Source organism: Poecilia formosa, unplaced genomic scaffold (assembly GCF_000485575.1).
Source record: "Poecilia formosa unplaced genomic scaffold, Poecilia_formosa-5.1.2 Scaffold298, whole genome shotgun sequence".
NCBI classification, from domain to species: domain Eukaryota; kingdom Metazoa; phylum Chordata; class Actinopteri; order Cyprinodontiformes; family Poeciliidae; genus Poecilia; species Poecilia formosa.
This window is the reverse complement of record NW_006800237.1, coordinates 474,865-492,275: the sequence shown is the minus strand read 5'-3', so window position 1 is coordinate 492,275 and position 17,411 is coordinate 474,865.

Below are 17,411 nucleotides of genomic sequence, written 5' to 3'. Positions count from 1 at the left end.
TTCTGTCCGTGGACATATGTGTCCCTAAATCTATATGATGTGAGCAAGTTTTGGGGGAAAGACAACGGTGAAATACTGCTGAGATACTGTGTAACTTGTGTGTGTATTGTAGAGAGGGGGGAAGTGAGAGAGAGAGAAAGAAAGAGATAGAGAGAGGAAGTTGGAAAATATGTTTGCCCTGTTCACACCGTTCTGTTTGTGTGGGAGTGCATTAACATCTACGTGGGCTCGAAGGGAGGCTGAATATGCAAAACAGTTGGAACAAAGGCTAATAACTCTGGAGCGGTTCTGCAAAAATATGTTGCATTTTCTTGAATTTCATGTTTTCTAAACCATGGACTATTTGAATGACAAATATAGCTTTGTGTTATTTGAGTGATTATTGAGATGATCTCAATAATGAAGAAGGTTGGACCCTTGCAGGCTGACATGTGCAGACAAGTAAACTGTTTTCAAGCGTGAAAGTGAGAATATTACCGATCCCTATACGTGTGTGCAACCGCTGTAATGCAAATGTCATTTCCTTAGCTGAGGAGTGTGTACAAAATGGGTGCCTTTTTGCATGTGCAAGCTAAAAATGTTAAGACTTATGTTGCATCTCGCAGCGTACCCGCATGACAATCTCTACATCTCCGTTTGCAACCTTGCTGGCGAACATACAGTTGGGTATAATAATGTGCTTGAGTGCATGTGTGCCTCATATGATGTCAGCAGTGGAAGGCTGCTGGCGGTAAGGGGATTTGAAAAGTGTGATTTTGAACTTCTTCATGTTAGAAGTCAGTTTGATCAATGTCTGCTGCAGCTCTCCCTTGCTCCAGGGCACAGTGAACTCCTGATAAATGAGTCCTCTTTGTGAACACCTGGACTTATGTGTAGGCGTACACTACTACGTCAAGAAGAAAAAAAAAAAAAGAAAGAAAGAAAGAAAAAAAAAATCAGAGTAAACATGTTGGCGTGTACATGCCACATCATCTGCATACTGTATTTCTTTGGTCAAAAAAAAGAAAGAAAAAAGAGAGAGGTGTGGGAGTGTCCGTGAGCTCCTGCTTCTGTCTGTGTGTTGTATTTACTGATTCAATCAGGTATTCAAAGCCTCTTAGTATCATCTTACCCGTAGACTCGTGGCGGCTAACAAAGACACCAATGAGTCTCTGGACTTTATCAGTCGGTCCAGCCAGTCCGCCTGGCAGTCAAGCCTCAGTGCCCAGTCTGGCCCCGGAGCCCAGTGGCCTGCAGAGGAGCCCATGTGCAGAAAACCTTTTAGAGCTTTAGCAATCCAATTAAGGCAGTTTCTTTTTTTTCTTTCCCCCCCCCCCACCACTGTTGATGCTGAGATAAGTGTTCTAGTGGACTACTCAGATCAACTCTAAAAGCACTGCTTCATCAAACCAAGAACTCAAATTTCTGAGTGTATCATTTTGGGTTTCTTTTCATCTTTGAAGAGGTGAGATGGGGTGGTGATGCTTGCATACGTGCACACAAAAAGGCATGTCGCGGTAGCTGTCAAGATGGGAAATAATCATGCGGGATAAAAGCCTCTGCTGACAGAGAGAGCAACGTTTGATGAAAAGCTATGAAATGACTTTTTTTTTATACTTCTGATTTGCAGAAATAGATGTGAATTGAAAGCCTCCATATGCTAACTCTATGAGAGTTTATGATTGTGTGGTTTCGCTAAGACAGGTACAACTTAAAAAGCCTCCGTATTTATCTCCAAGTGTTCTGGCAGAGCGAACGTGGGATGATGGATGATGTCTTCATCGGTGGCCAATTCTCTGAAGTTGCGGTTTGAGCGCTGCACTGAAAAACTAGATTACATTTAATGGACATTCACTCCCATCCAGAATTAACTGCAGGCTAAACACATACAGCTGCTCATAACCGTGCATCCAATAAACCATTTTGGGATCTCGTGTTAAAAGTAGCGGCTCAGAAGCATGAAAGGCAAATAAGATTACAGACAATTTTCTCAATATATTTTAAAGTAATTTTATGGAGTGATAAAGAAAACATCCTTAGTTTTCAGCCAGGTAAAATAAATATATTTTCTCTCCAAGTGCCAGTTAAAAAAAATCTGGAAGGATATGCGGAACATGGTTTATATTTTTCATGGAGTACACATAAATTCTTGCAGTATATAAAAGATTCACTTGGTTCTTTTGGTATATATGCAAAAATAAAAATATATCATAGATTTTATTTTGGTATATAAAATAAAATGAGTTAATAAATTGTCTTTCATAGGGACAATTTATAAACTCTGTTGGTAACCTAGTCAACATTCTCATATATTTATTTGGACTATTAAAATAAACGTTAATACAATACAGTCTTGATCATTGTTATTCCTCTTCCGTGTCTGCATAGCAATATGAACACCAACCACTTGTAACATCTTTTCAATACAAGTGCATCAGTGTGTAGCCTGATTAAATAATAATGCTGCAAGCTTGTTAGGAAACCAAATGGGTATGCATAACCAGTTGCAGACCCTAATCTCCTTCGTAGGGTGACCTTTACCATGGCCTGTTCCTGTATAATTTTCCTCAGGGTGCAAGGATGTGGGCAAAGCTCAGCTATATACAGTTGGAGTACTCAGCAGGATCGATAGCTCTTTCTGAAGCTGTTCCCAGACACATCTGCAGTACCTGGGGTGGCCTTTGTGACAAAGAGATAAAGAGAAAAACACTCCCCAGGCTGTTAGTGTCTGCCAGTCTCTCCTCGTCCCCACGTTTCCTTCTCCTCAACCAGCTGAGCGGGGGAGATGGATAAATCAAACTTGCTTGACAGAGGTAAGCGTTCTTGATATTTCCATGATCCACAACAATATTGTGACTTAACCTTTCATGAAAGCGATGGGGGAAATTGCCCCAAAATTCATCTACCCTGGGCCTTGCTGAAGCAGCTGAAAGAGGTGGAGGGAGAGGTCCATGTATATTCACTGACTCAGTGCCCCATCCATCAAAACACACAGCATGTTGGCTCCACCTGTCTGTCAGTGTCCGCTCGTATTCTCTCGTAACTTCCTCTTCCCTACCCGACCACACACTCTAACAATTGATATGTGCATGTTTAAGAAAAGTGCTCTCTTCTTCGCCTTGACTGACAATCTTGTCTTGTTTTTGTTGCTGACTGCTCGTTTCCACCTTTTATAATTTGTCACCTTTTACTTTACGCTCTTGTCCGGCACCTGTATGAAATTCCCCGATCCTCCTGGAAGCTAAAGCTGTGTCTCTTTTGGGAGTAGAACCCGAGTAGGTTAGAGAGGGTAATTTTAGGCTCTAAGTGCATCTTATTATTTGAATTCTGCGTTTGCAGGTGTGCTGACAGTCAGCAATCCTTTACTGATCACACTAAAGTCTCACGGATTGGAAGAATGTGTTAAATCCTGGTGGGAAAAGGATAAGTGTAAATGAGTTAAGGGGATAGTACAGAGGAAGGAGGGATTGCAGTTTTATCCACACAGCAAGAATTGACAGAGATGTAGCTTTTACTGAGGGCCGTGTTAGCTTTTGTGCTGAAGCCTATTTGCACTTTACAGAAAGGGAAACTTCTTCTGTTTGTTTTTTTTTTTGTATTGTGCATTAACCAGGACCCACATCTAGGTGAGTTTCGATATTCTCTCTGTGGAAAATGTATATAAACTGTAGCGAAGTGACTCAGAAAGAATTAACCCCGAGTAGCAAATGTCAGTAAAGTGCTATGCTTTTACACAAAACTGGACATACAAGTATAAATGTACCCAGAATGAAAGAGAGTCGGAGTTGAAGTTGGAGTTTGAGTGGAGTAGACAAGCGTCTGGTATAGAAGCAGTTTTAATATGTTAGCCTGTCTCCCTGCTGGCCTCCCCTCCCCCTTTCAGGGACGGCACTAATGCCATTAAGTGTGGGACAGATCTGTTCCATGTCTGCAGGCCTGCCAGTCTACTGGTCTGCCTCGAGACCACTCTCCATCTAATCCTATCCTCTCCCTCCCTCCCTGTCTCCCATCCTCCTCCTCCCCTCCACACCAGAGACAGGAAGAGGCGGCTGGGAGAAAAATCTAATAAATAAATGAGAGGATGCAAGAGGAAAAAAATATATAAATTAAGTTCTCCGTTCTCGTAAATCATGTTGCCAACTTCCAGTAGACAGGAGGGCGGAGCTTAGGGGGAGAGATCGGGAGACCATAGGTGAAGGAGGGAGGGAGAGGAAGCGAGTAAGAGAAACGAGAGATTGCGAGAGGGAGAGAAAGAGGTTCGGGAATCGTTTCTATTCCACCCTCGACTAAGGCTTGGCTCTGGAGACTTGGCGGCGAGGTGTTTTTAATTGATTTTTGATTAGATAGACATGGGGGGGAGGGGGAGGGGGAGCTTGTCCATTAGCATGAGGGGAATGAACCTCTGAGAGGAAGTGAGTGAGAGAGGAAGGTACAACGCAGGAGAGAGAGAAAATCTGAAGTAAAGAATAATGAACGACACTTTTCCAAATGACAAGTAAATAAATGCATATGCATATTTTATAGGCAACAGAGATATAGCTCCATCTTTTTCTAAATTCAGATTGATCTGATGCTTAATTGACTGAATCATATGCTTTAATTATACACTGTCACATGGGCATTTATGATTTCTAATAACAATTGAACTTTTCTGTACTTGGAGAAACTTCAGTCTCCTGGGTCTTTTCCTGTGCAGGAAAGTGCTCAACACAACGCGTCTAGACAGTCATGTTGATACCGCAAAGAGCGATATAAACTCTCTTCCAGCCATGCAAATATCACCCACCTTGTCTTCTTGCATCTAAATAGATTGTTAAAAATGCCTGTATAAGTTCAAATTGAAGTCGACAGCTCTGGGACTTTCTTGTGTCTGAAAGCTTCATATAGAATTACATTAAATGTGTTGATCAAGAGTGGAATTGGCAGGAAAGTCCAGTTAACTATGTTATTCATACTCAAACTGTAAGTGTTGCCATTTTCAACCACATATAACAAATAATAATAATAATAATTATTAAATAAATAAAATTAGTAATGATTAAACCAACTTTCAGATTAAGTTAAATAGTCTCAATTTAAGTATGGATAATTCACAATAAACTTATCAATACAAGAGTCTCAAAGAGTTAAAGTACATTATCCAGGAAGAACCAAACGTCATGATTTAAAGGGGGGGGGAAACAACAACATGGGTAGTAATGGGTAGGGTCTTCCCGCTAGAAATCTTTGCATTGATTTAACAAGTCTCCAGGGGTCTGCTGGATGGATGCAACACTTTACTGTTTTTATGAAGCAGAAATGATCACAAAAAATGTTGATGAAGCAATAAGACAACACTCGAGTTGGCCGTCTCACAGAAGTTCTATGTTTTTGCATCTTTGTTACACTGAAATATTTAAGTTCATTAAACACTGTAATATCACAAAAGATAACCTGAGTAGAGAGAACATGCTTGTTTATCATCAAAAAACTAAGAAAAAAAACCTGGCCAGGCTACCTAGTTAAAGTCCGAAATAAAACCTGATTGAGATTCTGTGGTATGACCTTACAGTAAATAGGCTGTTCATGCTCTAAAACTCTCAAGTGTTGCTGAATTAAATAAGTTCTGCAAAAAATGCACATGTTTAGCCATATATTAGGTTTGGGGCAATAACTTTTTTACATATGGCCAGGCTGATTTGGATAGTTTTATAGATTGTAAATGGATTGAAAACTCATTTTTGCATTTATTATCATGTTAGCATTTCAGTCATCCTTCCACCTACAGGGATACGTTGATTCAAATCATATACAGTACAGACATTTGCATTGTATATGTGTTTGTTTTTTTGTTTTTTGCATGTATAGAATTTTTGCTTTTTCTAAAACAAATGTCTTCTGAAAAGCATCGATTTGTTTGTTTACAATTTATGCGACTTCTAATTATAAAGTGCCCGTGAAAGCCAATAAAGTATTCCTGCTCTGCTTTGCCTCAATTACATTAGAGAGAGAGAGATGCATTTTTGGAAGGGAAATTTTAATATTTTTGTTCACAGAAACTATTCCAGTTTCAATAAAGTACTTCAAACATGCTAAGTGTGATCACACTTTAAGTGTCCCTCCATGCCAATAACAATCAACACGAAAACTCCCGCCTCATGTTGTGGTAACTGAGCAGGTGCTAAAGTAAAACCTTTTCTTAGTTGAAACTTGTGCAAATCCCTGTAAGCCTAATTGGTCGTGTCTTTATTCTTACGCAGATTTGATTTGTTTCTTACTGAACGAATCCACATTAATTCCACCTTTGTAGCTGTTGAATACAAATCAAAGTCACCAATATTTTGTTATTTTTAATTTGAGGCTATATCTTCAGCCGTTAAACATTTGTTTTTGTCAATCAGGTGACATTTTAATTAATCTCTTAGTTGCTGTGTTATAGTTTATGTGATGAGTTTGTTTTCCCTTGAGCAAACAGTAATTTTATTTTACTTTCCATACACCCACCAACAGATGTACATGCAAAAGAGCAGTAATAACGTAATTAAAAAAATAAATAAAACTAATTACAAATCAGTTAAGTGGTTGACATTAATTAAATAATCAGGTATCACTGTGCAGAAAAAAGACACTGACTTATGACCCCACACATATTGATTGCTGTACGCCCAGAGCCCCGCGGACAGCATAATAACCAGCGAGCATTTCAAAGTTGATATTTGTTGTTGTTGTTTTATGTTTCCTTTTGTCCTCGGGTTTAGTTTTAATAGTCAGGCGAACAGAGGAGAGAAATAGCACACTACTTTCGACTCATAAATTAGATTTGCACCTCCAGCAAACTTTCAGTAACTTGTCTCAGTTCTCATAAGTTTTCTGGTCTCCAGACGCCCCCACCCCCTTCCCTACACCCTCCACTTTTTAACTTGCATCCACTTGGTCAGTGAAACCGGTCCCAGCTGCACTTAAACAGAAACCCGGAGCTGCGGACGTAGACACATTCACACACTCCCACTCCCACACCAATTCCCTCCGAGGTGCATAGGGCTGGAGTAATATCCAAAGTGCAGGTGGGACCTCGCTTTTGTAGCAAAGCTAAACAAAGCAGGACGAGAGCGCGAGCCGAGTAATGGAGTGATGATCACTGCAGATATAGAACAATCAAAGTGGGGAGGCCAGTGTTGGGGGGGCAACTCATGGACCTAGAAAACTTGTTCACTAATTGTATCTTATGACTAATTGGTAAATTAGTGAAACCTATTTCAAGGCGCCAGGCTTAGCTTTGTGGGACACCCACAGCTCATTATAGACTCATATTCTGGGCAGAGGAGGAGAAAAATAAAGGAAATTATACAATTGCTCAGGTGAGAACGGCAATTAAGAAAGTGCTTAAGAAGAGCAGGAAATGAAGCCTCATACACGCATAATTTCGTATTCTCTCTTGTGTCAGGCTTTAAATCACCGCTGATCCAGGGCATGCTGTAGAGGGAGTAATCGCTGAATGTGTTCTTGTCTATTTTTATTTGGATCAGTATGTATTTTGAGCAAATATATGCATACACGATTGAGACAAAAAACTCTTCACGTCCCTGACGGATTTAGATTGAAAACTGATTTCATTTAGCAGAGGATTGTATCCTGACAAGAAACGAGAAAGACACTTCTCAAAAAACTGTAAAATGACTTAAAAGGATTATCACTTATGACAAATGTTATTTATGTCTTTATTTACATTTATTCAAAAAGGCATGTAAAAAATAATCTATACTCCTATCAATAATCAATGGGAAAAAACATCCATATACAGGAAATACATAAAACGGTTTTTGAATGTCTCCTCTGGTATTTTGATGATTTATCTTCGGCGATGTGCAATAAAGAGGCCAGCCTTGTACAGTGGAAGAAATCCTGCTTAATGTAATTCACTGGAGATGTGATCATATTTTGAAAACCAGGCCAGTTAGATTTGGGGGAAAAGCTAAGTTAGGCAATACGTTTCAAAAGCAAAAATAATTAGCATAATATGTGAGAACACATCTATTCAGCTAACGCTTATGTAAACATCACTTTAAATACTTTTTCTGGTTCTTATATTATCTTCTCAGAATATATTTGCCAGATTACATCTAAAAGGTTTCATCAGTGCAATTACATATCAAAGGCAGAGTTGCTTTCAACGAATTATCAATCGTCTGTTCTGCTCATGTTATCACCTTCTTTCGAACCCATTCTACAGTAGCTACTTAACACTTATTGCTTCATTTGTTTAGCTGGCTTTGTCTGCTTCATCTCCTTAACATGTTTTTAGGGACATTCACAATATTTCCACAAGGACGCCATTGATACCGCCAAAACCCCCTTCCACCACTCCCCCCCAACCAATTTGGAAGCACTAAAACTAATATTGTCTTTAATCAGATGCAATTAGGTCTTCAAGTTAAGATCTTCTCCCAATTAAAACTCATTAGGCCCGTAATGTCGTTAGGGGAGTCTTGTGTAACCACCACTTGCATAGACAGCCCTTCTCATCACAAACAGGAATGCAAGTCAGTGGCTCTGCGCAATATGAATGGTGTCTCACAGGAGAGGATTTAGTGACAATCTGTTTAAGTGTCAGTTGCAAAACAAAATAGAAACAAAAAGAACCAATATGATTCCTGGAAGTACAAAAGAACACATTGTGGTATTGTTGTTTTTTTTACTGGCATAAACGGTTTATGTTGTGACTTAAAAGACAAAAACGTAACATAAACTGACCACAACTTTTTGCATGGAAAAAGTCAAGCTATACAAAGGTACAATGAACCCGCATCTATTTGTGGTTCAGTTTTCACAGATTTTTCTGTTTGATGTAATGATTTTGTCTTGGTATTAATTAAAAATTTTCAAAAGAAAATTCAGCATGTGAAGCTAAAATATATAGGAGCGATGCTACTTAACATGCTATTGGTTTGTTTTTGCAAAGCAACCAATCCAGGAACGCCATTTATTTTTCTTGGTGCTTATTGGCTGTGCCCCAAAGAACCAAAATAAGGAAGACTGTTTATATTAGCTTTTGAGGTTATGCTAAGACGCTTTCTACTGTGTGTATTAATGCATCTTAAGGTAAATGTGGAGTGAGAACTAATCAAATAGGCAGTTGTAAGCATTATTAGAGGTCTGAAGTATTAGTGGATTTTAGCAGGAAGCTGTGGTCCTTAACCCCTGCAAGTTCCGTTTGTTGTTGAATTTCAATTTTAATATAGTATGTTATATTTCATAGAACCATATTGATATATTGATCAAATGCACACATTTTTAAATAATTTTTCCATTACAAAATATGTCATTAGTAACAGAGTGAATTTTGAAATACACTCAAACCAATCATGATGTACAAGTTACTGTATGCCCACTGTGCACATATATACTTCATACCAGATATTGACACAAATTTAAATTCAGTGTCTTGAAATGGTTCCAATGATGTCATTGTGTAAGCTTTTAAAAAACATAATTTAAGCTGAGTGGCAGTGCAAATACAGAGCTATTTTAAGGGACATTTTAACAAACTACTTTCTTGTGTGACAAAGAGGATAAGTGCAGACCTCCACAAGTACTCTGACTCATTTTGGGAGACAATTTCTAGATGCTTCATCAGCTCAAAAAACCCCCAAAAACAAACAAACAAACAAAAAAAAAACATGGGAATGTCCAGTCATCAAACTGCTCTAGAGGAAGAGTCCCAGAAAAGAAGGTGTTAAATCTGTACAGCAACCCCAGAATAAAAGCAAAAGAACCTGTGAGATACTGGTGGAAACTGGTAACACTGTCTCATTATCTACAGTGAAACAAGTCCTGTAACATTGACAGAAAGGCCACTAAATAAAGGATGAAGCCATTACTCCAAGAGCAACACAATAAAACAGGTGACAGTTTGCAAATGCACTCAGTGATAAAAACCTTAAATTTTGGAAATATATCTTGAGATGTGAAAAAAAGAAACGGATGGGTTGTCCCCATGATGACAACTGAAAAAGGAAGAAAAGGAAAGATTGCAAGCTTCAGAACAAACAAAAATGTACAAGGATGCAGCAGCTATATTTTCCATCACTTAGTGCCATTTTATAACACAATCAAGTAATTACCTTCAGTTCTTATGAAAATGCTGTATATATCAAAAACAACTTAAAAGAAATTTGACTTATCTGGCACCTTGAAACTGGCTTATGTCTCTTTAAGAACCTCATGCCCTTTCTGACATTCCTCATTCATGACGTCATCACATCAATGCTTCTCCATGCCCAAACTGTCCATGGCCCAACCGTGATGCTGTTTGCAACTGTTCTTAAGTGTGTGTAGTTTGTATGATAAGATCAGCACACATGAAGTTCCACCAGGTATCTGCTAACTGCTGCTGTGTGGTATGGAAGCTCAGCTGGGCATTGAAGCTCCAAGGTGGAGCTTTGGAGAAATAGACGGCACATTGCAGGAGCAGCAATCAATTGTGAGAAACTTTGTAAAAAGCACAAGTTAAAACACCCCAAATGGCTTCCGAGGGAGATTCAAGGCTTCCTCAAACATGCATGAATGAGTCAAAACAACACTTGTGCTATGCGTTTGGTGAGAAAATTACCTTGTCAGTTCAGAAAAGTTGATTTTGCATATAACAAAAAATGTACGGGTTAAATATCTTGATTCTCCTAACTACCTTGGATTGTGCTACTACAAAAATGTTGAACAAACCGAGGCACCAAAACTGAAAAAAGGACTAGTTTATTAAATTTGAGGCTCTCTTTGCCATTGCCAATGGCAGTTCATCATTGATTCTCATGCCTATTGGTGACAGATTTTTCTAATGCCTTGAAACTTAGCTGCCGTACATTAAACTAATGGGGTGAAGTCACACAGATAAGAGCCTTTAACTAGAGGGAAAATAATACCTTAGTAACAATGTCTTTTAAAGCTATCAGAAACCATCGAGTTTTTCCAACAGTCATAAAGGATACTGTTGTGTCATTCATATCAACCGGACAATGACTCCATTTTAAACCTGCAGTCTCTTTGTGATAGGAAGTATTGCTATACAGTGAAAGGGGATGCATCAGGATGAATTCTTCACCTATGTGGAAAGGGCACATAAAATGTCTCCATGACAGGAATCACCAGTAATTACTATCGAGGTTAAAGCTTTCTCTTGGCTCTAATTGGCCTGTTCTGTCAATCAACAAGTGATTTCTGTTGAAAATTTAGCCAAGGGGAATGACAGTAGCAACAATGGTGGGATAATTGAAAATAATTGAGCAAATTGCAGATTTGAGAAGTTGGATTCATCAGCACTGCGGGGGTGGAATATGAGCATGTGGAAAGTGGAGAGGTGAACAGAGGAAAAGGCAGATCTTAATGATAATGAACAAAACACTCGTCTCTATTTTGCCTACACCCCTGAGAAGCTGCTTATCTGACTAATCAGCCCGTATGTGTCTCACTGTCATATGTGTGTGAGCAGATGAGCAACTTTGATCTCTATATCCCAAGATTCTGCTGTTATTCAATAGCCAGAGGGCATACATCCTGGCCATGGACTGGAAAAGCCCCTTAAGCACAGAGGACACGTACCTCTGTGATGCAACTGCTGCGATATAAAGATATAATAAAGTTAAACATCCAAGCATGGCACTAATCATGTGTGACCCTGAGAATGAAACTTTTCATGTACGGCATATTAATGTTATGTTTGTGCAGTACACCAACCAGAAGAAAACTTATTTTCTTCTTATTTACAATTCATGTAAATAATTTTATTTACATGAAATTATTTACTTGAAATCCACACTGAGCTCTTCTGTGTGGCGTTTAATGCTCTTTGCGGATTTCCTCAGAATACACCAGTTTTCTCTCAATTGAATGTAAGGTTTAATGGTCACCTTAAAAAGCTATGGATGTTTGTAGGGTTGTATGTCCAGGGCTGTCTCTACAGAAAATTGATGAAAAACATTCGCACAGAAAAGTTGTTTATATTTGCATGTGTATGTCTATATATTTTAAGCATACTTAAATAATGAATCAGAATAGTTTTTGCTGGTTTCTTTATTGTTGGTGATGTTAAAGGTGCAGTATTTAACTATTATAAAAAATGTTTTTTAAATAGTTGTTAAAACTAAGTCATGCCAGTGTAATATGAGACGGATAATTTGTGAAAAGATAGCACTCCTCCACCTCCTCCCAGTGTACACATATGAGCCAGCAGGAGGGCCTTACAGCTAGCAATCAGCTTGTGTACAAGCTGCAAGCTGCTCACACCTGTACTACACCTCCTTCTCTGCAATGGAGCCTGACGTTAATGCTCAGGATAATTAGGATGGCCACTGATGACGGAAGATAAACATTTTCCTGCAACAGTAAGTTTTTGCTGCCAGTAGCACACTGAGCTAAACCTAAAAGAGCAAAAGATTCACACTGCTTTATTCAGGGTTAAACTTTTGAAACTTTATTTTAAAAAGAGCCACAGCACATTCGATCTAGGATGAGAGGTTGATGACACCTATGTGTCTGTGTGTGTGCGTGTTTGACATGAGCAGTCTTTGTGGGAACCTGATATTGATGAAATGTTACTCACCCCTTGCTTCAAACTTAGCTACATGAACTGGAAGTGGATGCCAAAATCATCAAAATGATGAAAAATGTCATCTATTTTTTAAATGTTGCAACTTGATTTTGCTGTTAGTGGGCAGACATCTCCATGTAAATTTTCAGCTACAGAGATGATCAAAGGAATGAAACTGCAGCTTAATGAATTCTGTCAATTCAATCTGTACTCTCTGACCATCATACAGGCAATGCTGACTCTGAGATACTTTGTCATACTTTGTTGCATATTCTTGGGCTGCATTGCCACACTTAGGGAAGCCATGCTGGTTATATCATGGCTGATTACTGTAGTGTAAATGTTCATATCATTCAAGATATTTGCTCTGGCTAAAAATATTTTCACCAGTCATCAATTTAGGTTCATTAATAGAGTAACAGACACACACATAATCCAAGCATTTGCTCTATTTTATGCACTATGTGTATTAAAAGGAGATTTTACCATGACAATGATTAACAGTGTGTTTGTGTTTGTTAGACAACAAAAAATGTGTGATTCAACTATTTTATTACATAACCACACATCTTGCTCTGAGCTCAATCTTTAAAGTCACTTTAAAGTAATCGCTGTTGTTACACAAATATTTTCTTCCGAGATGTCCTTCTTAATCTATTGATTAAGTTTTTAAAAAGTCTTAAAAATGTAACACTAGAGCAGACTCAGACCAGAAAAGCCAAAAATGATCCTTTGTACTGTTGATGCCATCTGCCATGTTTTTAATGGTTCAAAAGAAAGCAAAATTGCATTGCCTCACAGCTAAATGTGATCTGCTGCATCTTCAAGCTTGTAACTTTGCATTGCTGAACTATATTTAGTAGGTAAATTATGCTAAGCAGACAAGATAATTTCATTTTAGACCTGTGCACAAATCGTGATATTTCCAATAAAACACCTCGCTGTTGAATAAGTTGTGTTAATACAAAAAAAAAAAAAAAATCTGTTTTACATATTTGTTGAAACTGTCATGATGTCATGACAGTATATGAGACCAAAAAAAAAAAAAAAAAAAAAAAAAAATCAACCTCCGTCTACTAAATTTCCTATTGTGGGTGGATTTGTGTAACTGATGGAGTAGCAATACTGACAAGCAACTGGGATTAAAAAAACATCCCCTCAGTTCCACATGTTTGTCATCTCTATTTCTTCCTCCTACTCTTCCAATCCTCAAGAGCTGCTTACCTTCCACATCTTACAAAAAAAAATAAAAAAATCTCTGCCGTAATTTACATTTCCATATGCTGCCAGTGGCGCCAGGCAGAGTGGATAATTGGGTTGAAAGTGGTGACTGTGAGAGCAGAATAGAAAGGGATACAGAAAAGGCCAGCTAAAAAAAATAAATAAATAAATAAAACAAGCCATTACAGGATGGATCTTTTTTTTCCCCCCTTCACTCGTCATTTTGCCATGCTGCTCTTAACCACTTGTGTAGCTGAAAAGATTTACCTTGGCCTTCCATTCTCTCTCACTCTTTGCCTTCCTCCCTGAGAGCCCCTCTCCCGCCCTGCCTGTGCCTCATCCATATTCATGCTCAGTCTGCCTTTCTCTCTCTTTTTCGATCTCTCAAGCATGCTCTCTCTTCCTATGTCTCACTGTGTCACCCACAGCACGGCGTTAATACACCAATTAGTACTAAGAGCAGATAATGGACTATGTCATACTGCACTACAAAAAGAGAGGAGCAGAGGAGAGAGTGAGTAAAAAAGAGAAATGAGAATGAGACTGAGAAACGAGAGTGATGAAGAGAATGTGTATTTTTTTAATTATTTTTTATGAAATGCAGTTTCTGAAAATGTTCAAACGCTGCATTTACCATGAATAGCCTGATGGAAAGAGGGTGATGAAGAGACCACTCTTGAAATCACGGGCTGCTACCAAAGCGGAGTAGTTACACAAACACTTTGCAGAACCCAGATGCTGATATCTGATTAGTTTTACTGGACTCCTGACCCCTTTCTTGGGTTTCCATCTATGTTAGGGCTAAATATTTGGCACAGTTTCCATATTTTTTCCCCCCACTGTATTTAATACCTACACCTGCAGGCCTTCAATTGTAAATGCAGGTCATTCACATAAAAGGGGTGTACACATAGTTCAAAGCTATTGGTGCACAACAAAAACATTTTGAGGAATTTCATTGCAAATTTTGTACGATTTAACCAAAAACCATAATTTCGGTTATAAACAGTCATAGCATTCAATCCAAAACTGATGAAATTAACATTAATATCAATATTTCTCACAGAATTGTGCAAACCAGTGCTCTGTGAAGAAAGCATTGCTTTTGCTATTTGCTCCAAAAATATAATTTGTCAATCAGCGTAAAACAAAAAGCTTCATCAGGGTGAAAATTGGAGCCAGTTACAAATACAGAAAGGCGTTACATAAATAATGGTGCCGCATAAACATGAGACCTACCTAGAAAAAAAGTGGCATTAATCAAACATGAGCCAGAACAAATTATAATAAGCCAGCTGTATGAATACATTTTCCTTTTCAGAGGAAAAGAAATATTCAGACAAACAAGCACACTGCTGCTTTGTTGATCAAGTCTAGTTTATCATGCAAGACATTGATTTATAAAGAAAACAAAATAGAAGACAAGGGAACAAAAGGGCATTTTAACAGCACCTCAGATTTTAAAAATTATTGGAAAAGCTGACTGAATTTGCTCTCAGTGAAAACAACTCTACTCTCCAGAACAAAACAAATGCTTAATGCTTACTTTGAGCACAAGTCCTCTATGTATTTTGACAAGTAAATAAGTAAATACATACCTGAATCACTTTCTTAGATAAAAAAAAGGGATCATGATGCAGCCAATTAAGAATAGCTGGACTCATCTTTGTGCACAGGGTGGTTCTCTGGCACCCAACTCTTGGATGGGGACTGGACTCTAATCTATTCTGAAGTTACCCAGGAACAGAGACATCAGGTGAGAGTGAGGATATTCACAAGCCCTCACCTGAGTCCCCTGACTTTGGAGCTCTCAACCGATCACCACCTGGTAGTGATTTGGATGCGGTGGTGGGGGAGGCAAACCTGGTAAACTCGAATGGGTGGTGATGGTGAGCTAGAATGTTTGAACACTGACTGAAAACCTTGAACACAGATTTGAGGGAGCCTTCTTTATATTTTTATAATTAAAGAAATTGAAAGAAAGAACGAAAGAACAAATAAAGGAAGATAAAAAGAACTAAAGATAGGAAAGGAAGAGAGAAAAGAAAACAAAGAAAGATGTTAACATTTTGTTTTCATTTAGCTTTCAAAATGGAAGAGGCAAAACAAGAAATTAAAATATTTCTTTGGTCACATTTATGTTTTTGTAAATTGCTGCAAGTATTAGTACTGTTCGTCTGTACTGCCTGTCCATGCCCATGTTTTGTAGGCCAATCAGCTCATTTGTAGTCACTGCGGTTGTTGCTAGGAGACCGGGGCATGATGAATAACTCCTCTGACTTTGCCTGACTTTAAATTTTAAATTAGTCCATATTCATTTGTAGTCCATAGGTTATTTGTAATTTAGACTGTCCATTGAATTTGTCAACAATCGATGTAAACAATACAAATTTTGCATTATATCGTCTGATTCTTAAAAACAAAAAATATACATATATATATATTAGTGTGTGAGACCTCCACAGAGTGCAAACTACATTATGTTACCTTTTACTGACATTATGAGTAAGGCAACCATGAAGGTCAATTGGTTAAATTCGAGAGTAGTATACCAGAGTAGGTGCTGCATGACAGAGGGCTAAGTGGCACAGGCACGTGGAGCCTATTCAGTAGAATGTAACATTACCCATCATAATAGAAACTGACAAAATCATTTTCAGAGTGGAGAGAAAAATCGCAACATGCACTGTGCACTGGTGCAATTATTACATGTGATATGGAAGTTAAATAATTTAATCTGGCAGCACACCTTACCATTTGTTCACCTGGAGACAAGACCCTGCCTGGATTCATCTACGGTTATTATTCCCCTCATCTGAAATAAACATTTCAAACAAATCTTTTTCAATGGATTTACTGGATTTAAAGGAGCAGAATTTTGCCCTCTTAAATACATTGAGATGCACATTCTACATGTTAAATAAGCATGTGGAGAAGTTAATTCCCTCATGCATCAGTAAAACACATTGCAAATATGGTCATCCTGTCCTAGGTTTCTTGTTATGATTTTCCTGCCAGTGAAAATAATTAATCAGGTAGAGCACACTCAAAGTCAACAGGTTCTTATAGTTTTCAATAGTATAAACCTCAAATTAGAAAACCTTATTTTCCTATTCTTATTTATCATCATACTTTACTTTATGTGGCAGATGAACCTTCATTCATCACTGCTAATTATGAATGTTTTCTGCTTACAGGAAAACAAAACAAAAAACCTATTTACGGTAAGTATACATCAATAATAATAATAATAATAATAATAATAATAAAATCTGAATACAGAAATATGGGCTTAACGAAAAGTCTTTACCTTCCTGGCTGTGACGTATAAAGAAGTTAATTCAGTTCTTTTATGCCTTAAACTTGACAGTTGGAATGGTTTTCTTTCATATTCCTTATAGCCAAACAACTTAAGTTTATTTAGACAATAAAACATGTTTTTTAATCTTTTGATAACATTGGAAAGAAAAATTTTAGTAAACTGATTGCAACATTTAGTAATATTTTATTTATGAATGTCATCCTAAAAATGTTAGAACAAATCAAAAACATAAAAATAAACAACAGCTGGTTTTAGGTGTCAATACATCCAAAATCGCATCAAATATTGTAAATTAACACAGAAACTCACATTGCTTAGGGTTGTAGCGAT